We start from the raw sequence: 5,679 nt of genomic DNA, 5'->3' as shown, positions 1-5,679 counted from the left end.
TGTGATGCTTCCTACGTGTAGCTGCCGTTCTTAGCTCCAGGCCCCCCAGGCCCCTGCCATGGGAGCTGGTGACAGGTGGCTCATTGTCACCCTTGCGTTTCCCTGTGTTGGAAGTGCACCCTGGCCCCTGGGAAGATGGGCCCTGTGGGGACCCAGGGTTCATTGTCTGGGCCAAAGGAAATGCTGCAAGGGCTGCCGGACCCCTGGCCTGCCTGCTGTACAATCCCGGCCTTGCCGCCACTGTGTCCCCACACCCCAACTCAGCCTGCACACTCCAGACCTCATGGGGCCTGCGCCCTGCCACCTCCCTCAGCTGTTGGCTCTGGGTGGGTTCAGACAACGGAGAGGCAGGTGGAAGATGGGATAGTCGGCGGAAGGGAGAAGCCAGGGTGCGTTTCCCTGTCTGACCCGAGAGGCATCCTGGCAGACAGAGGTCTCCTCCAGAGTCTGGTAAACGGTCCCCCTTTTGTTCCATCTGCTTCCAGAATGGTGGTGGCTTCCAGCTACTGCAATTTCTAGTGTGCCTCTAGCGGTCACCCACTTGGTTTACCTGCTCTTCCACCCTTAAGACCTCCCTCGTTTTAGATACGATCGAGTGTTTTCTGCTGTTCCGGCTGGAACCTGGTTCCAGTCCCCATCCTAGGTCAGGGATCCATTATCTTTTTTGTGCCATGGATCACTTTGGCTCTTTGCTGGAGCCTGAGGACTGCTTCTTGGAAGAAAGTTTTTCAGGGACGCCTGGGTGGCTCAGTAGTTGAGCGTCTGCCTTCAGCTCAAGTCATGATCCCAGGGTCCTGGGATCGAGTCCTGCATCGGGTTCCCCACAGGGAGCCTGCTTCTCCCTCTGCCTGTGTCTCTGCCTCTCTCTCTGTGTCTTTCATGAATAAATAAATAAAAGAAGAAATTTTTCAGTGCATAATGAAAAATACATGGGCTTAAAAAGGAAAACAATTATATTGAAACATACTTATCAAAATATTTATTTATTTTTTTTAAAGATTTATTTATTTATTTATTCAGAGAGAGAGAGAGAGTCAGAGACACAGGCAGAGGGAGAAGCAGGGTCCATGCAGGGAGCCCGACGTGGGACTCGATCCCAGGTCTCCAAGATCATACCCCGGGCTGCAGGCGGCGCTAAACCGCTGGCGCCACCGGGGCTGCCCTATTTATTTATTTTTAAAGATTTTATTTATTTATTCATGAGAGATACACACACACACAGAGAGAGAGAGAGGGAGAGAGAGGCAGAGACAGGCAGAGGGAGAAGCAGGCTCCAGGCAGGGAGCCTGATGTGGGACTCGATCCCTGGTCTCCAGGATCACACCCTGGGCTGAAGGCGACACTAAACCGCTGAGCCACCTGGGCTGCCCAAAACATTTAAATAAACACATGCTAAAGTGGCACACACACCTCTTTATCAGTGGGTGACATGGCAAGTCTCATGGAGGTCCTAATGCTTCCGTGCTTTGAAGGAGTGATATGTATACCCAACATCCTGAGATCTCTGCAAAAATGTGGTGCATCCTGAGATGTCTGCCATCACAAGATAGTAAAAAGTATCTGTGCTTTGATACACTTGAAACTAATATAACACAGTATGTTCATTATACTTCAATTAAAAAAAGAAATATCTATGCCTTGGGGGCACCTGGGTGGTTCTGTCAGTTGAATGTCCAACTCTTGATTTCAGCTCAGGTCTCAGTCTCAGGCTCTTAAGTTCAAGCCCTGCATTGGGCTCCTTGTTGGCCATGAAGCTGACTTTTTTAAAAAAAAGTATCAGGGCACCTGGGTGGCTCAGTGGTTGAGCGTATGCCTTTGGCTCAGGTCATGATCCCGGATCATGTCCCGGGATCGAGGCCCACATCCGGCTCTGCAGGGAGCCTACTTCTCCCTCTGCCTGTGTCTCTGCCTCTCTCTGTGTCTCTCTCATGAGTAAATAAATAAAATATATTTTTTTAAAAAGTATCAATTCTTTGTATTTGTGATATCGCAAGCTAACTGTTGTTTGTTGCCGTGTCCCATAATGAAAGGGCATGCCAAATTTTAGTTGGAGGTTAGCGAAAATAAAGATATAATTATTTCTTATCTAAGTTCACAGACTCCTGAAGTTTATCCACAGTGCTTTTAGGGGTCTCAGAAATGTAGATTAACAACTTGCCATGGACAAGCCAAACAGCCCTTGGATTTTCAGGGTGAGACTCACGCCGCCTTCCCCCAACTGGCCATTTCATTGTTACCCAGTCTCTAAGTGACCATGCTCCCTCTGTCCCCACACGTCGGGCCACCCCCTGCCTTACCCGTCCCCGGACCCCCTTACACTTGGAGTCCTCTGGGCCCTGAGGCTGGGCATTCTCTGCTGGCACTGCTGCCTAGGTGCTGCAGAATCCCACCTCCTCCACGACCGTCTTTAGGGTTTGAAAGCCTCAATTCCACTTCCAAAGCCCTTCAGGCACATCATCTTCAAGGGGGTGTGAATAAGTGCAGGTTGGACTCTTGAAGCAGAACTCTACTTTTAATATTTTAGGGAAATTATAGGATAATATATTTCTGCACAGGAGACAGTTTCCTGGCCCCAAACAAACCATTAGTCAGTTGTGGTGCAAGCAGACTCTTTTCCTAATGGAGTCATGTGCATGTCTTTGGCCCCATCAGAGTTCTGAACTGGGTCACAGACAGACGTTTTGTCGGGTTGCTTTAGTGCTCAGGTGTTGGCGGATGACACCAGGCCTCCACCTCTGATCCTCGTGGAAAGACCACCTGCACTCTTATGCTGGGATCGTGGGGGTGAGATGCTCCCCTGCTAGTGAGCTCAGGCAAACTGCTGATGAGAGACGCCAAAAAAAATCAGGGAAACTGTCTTTTCACCCCTTTGTAATGAAACTGACTGGTTAGGTAAAAAATTCTCGACACGAACTGTGCATGTGGATCGTGTACTGACTGTACCAGTCGTGGGGCCGTGGGCTGTGTTTGGAGCACCCGGCTCACAGCACGTTGGCACCATCCCAGCACCAACCCAGTGTGTGTAACAAGGGCACGGTATTATCTCTGGCCTCAGGGGCTGGAAGCCTGAGATGTGGTCGCGGAGACAGGGCAGGTTCCTTCTGGCGCCAGAGGGAGAATGGGTGCCGCGCCTCTCCCCAGCTCCAAGGATGCGCTGCCATCTCTGGGGTTCCCTGTGGTGGGGAACGCCCCATCTCTGCCTCCACTTTCCGTGGCATCCTGTGTGCATCTGTCCTGTGTCCATATTTCTGCTTTTTATGAGAAAGCAGTAACGTGGGAGTAGGACCCCCCTGGAAGACCCCGTTTTAACTTGATCACATTCGCAGGCAGCATCCATGGTGGTGACAGACAAGCCCTGAGACAGCCCGTTATGGCTCCTGACCTTGGCTGGACATCTGCTCCTGTTCCTCGGCTTCTTGCAGTTCCCTGAGCCTGTTCTCAAGCCCTCTATCCATCCCCTGAGCTATCGATGTATTCCCCATGAATTCCTTTTTTGCTTGAGTTAACCAAGATCCTGTTTCTTGTAGCCAAGAACCCCAACTAACGGGCATCAGTAGGTGATTGCTGCGTGAACGGGTGAGCTACAGGCGGCTGTGGGTTTCAGCGGGTCCCTGCTTGTCCCTTGGTGCCACCGGGCGGAGGGTGGCTGGGTGTCCTGGGAGGCCTGGGGTCACCTGCTTGCTCTGTTAGACGATGATGGGGCCTGCCCTGGGCATTGTCGGTCATGCCCCCCTCTGCTTTCGCCCTCTCCCCTGCCTCCCATATGGAGATGAGGCTACGTAGCTTAAATATTTATCAAGTGCATCTCTTATGCCAAGAAAAGACCAGGAGACCTTGACACAAGTTACTACTAAAAACAGTGCTGTGATGTATGTCCCCGTAAAGATGTCTGTATGTATGTACAAGAACGTTTACAGAGGAATTCTTGGGCCGGAGGGGACGTTCATTTAAAATTGTGAGAGGGGCAGTCCTGGTGGCTCAGCAATTTAGCGCCACCTTCAGCCCAGGGCCTGATCCTGGAGACCCAGGATCGAATCCGACATGGGGCTCCCAGCATGAAGCCTGCTTCACCCTCTGTCTCTCTCTCTGTCTCTCTGTCTCTCTCTCTCTCTCTGTCTGTCATGAATAAATAAATAAAATCTTTAAAAATAATAAAATAAAAAAATAAAATTGTAAGAGATGATCCCAGATTGCCCACCCAAGAGATTGTATCAGGTCCCCACCGCACAGAGCCACGTGCAACAGGGCTCGTCTCTTATCACCCCTGCCCCAGATGTCATCTTTGCAGGTCAACTAAGTGAGAAACACTTTCCTTTTAGACTTGATATGCAATTTGGCTTTATTGTTAGTGAGGAAAGGGCTCTTCAGATGCTTGAAAACACTTGTATGCCTACAAGTTCCACAGCCTCTTGACTGCTTTTTCATCAGTGAAATAATCAGCAGTAACGAGCAGCACCTCCTGGGTGGTGAGATTTACATCAAACGTGGTAGACATGGCTGTTCCATAACAGCTGGTGGCCTGGTGGTCACCCCAGGGACGCAAGACGAGGGGTGCATGAAACAATCAGAAAAAAAAGCAAGAAGTGGGGCACCTAAGTGGCTTAGCTGGCTGAGAGTCCAACTCTTGGTTTCAGCTAAGGTCTGCTTGAGATCCTCTCTCTCCCTCTCCCTTTGCTTCCTTCCCCCTCGTACTCTTTCTAAAATAAATAGATAAAATCTTAAAAAAAAAAAAAAAAGAGAGAGAGAGATGACTTGGGACAACTGGGTGGCTCCGTGGTTGAGCATCTGCCTTCAGCTCAGGGCGTGACCTGGGATGGAGTCCCACATGGGGCTCCCAGGGAGCCTGCTTCTCCCTCTGCCTGTGTCTCTGCCTCTCTCTGTGTGTCTCTCATAAATAAGTAAATAAATATCTTTAAAAAAGAGGTGACTTTAATCTGGAAAAAAAAAGAAAAAAAGCAAGAAGATATAGGATGTTGTTAAATATTCTCTGTCTCACTGTGATGAGCAAGGGTAGAAACAGCAGGTGCCATTCACCCTGGAACCTCCAGGCAGCTGATGCATCAGTGGACCCTGCTCAGAGCTCACCTGATGGTTGGAGAGAATGCCCCTTCTGCACCACTGGGCACTTGTCCTGGGCAATCAGAGGCCTTGTGCCTCCCATGAGGATTCCCACCTGGGCATAGGTAGGAAGTCTTTCCCAGGCACCCTTGCCGTCCCCCCCCCGCCCCCCGCCTTCCAGGCAGTGCTGTCAGAATGTTACCCTCCCTCTGCAGAGCCCACATACTATCCCTGCCTCTTTCTGGAGGCTTCTTTCTTTGTTTGAGCTCTGGCCCATCCCACTGAAGCTTCCATCAGGCGTCCCACTTCCATCAAGCATCCCCAGTGACTTTATGTAAAACGAAGGACCCCTCCTCCATAACTTGTTGCTCTCCCTCCACTGCTCTGCTTCCCACCCTTTTTTAAAAACCTGCCCTGATGTCCAATTTGCTTGCTTTAGGTCTAATTATGGACAATATGTCAAAGCCATTCATTAGATAATTCAGTTAAACGTATTAAAGACCAAACTACAAAGGTTGCTTGTGAATAAAAAAAGGGTCATGTTTATGCATGAAATAACTCAGATTGGTCCTCTCGGGGTGGCACCAGCAGGGGTCTGGTTCCAGCACTCTGGCGGCTCCA

Source organism: Canis lupus, chromosome 15, assembly GCF_048164855.1.
Source record: "Canis lupus baileyi chromosome 15, mCanLup2.hap1, whole genome shotgun sequence".
In the NCBI taxonomy this organism is placed as follows: Eukaryota; Metazoa; Chordata; class Mammalia; order Carnivora; family Canidae; genus Canis; species Canis lupus.
The sequence above is the reverse complement of the archived record's forward strand: the minus strand, read 5'-3'. Positions refer to the sequence as shown.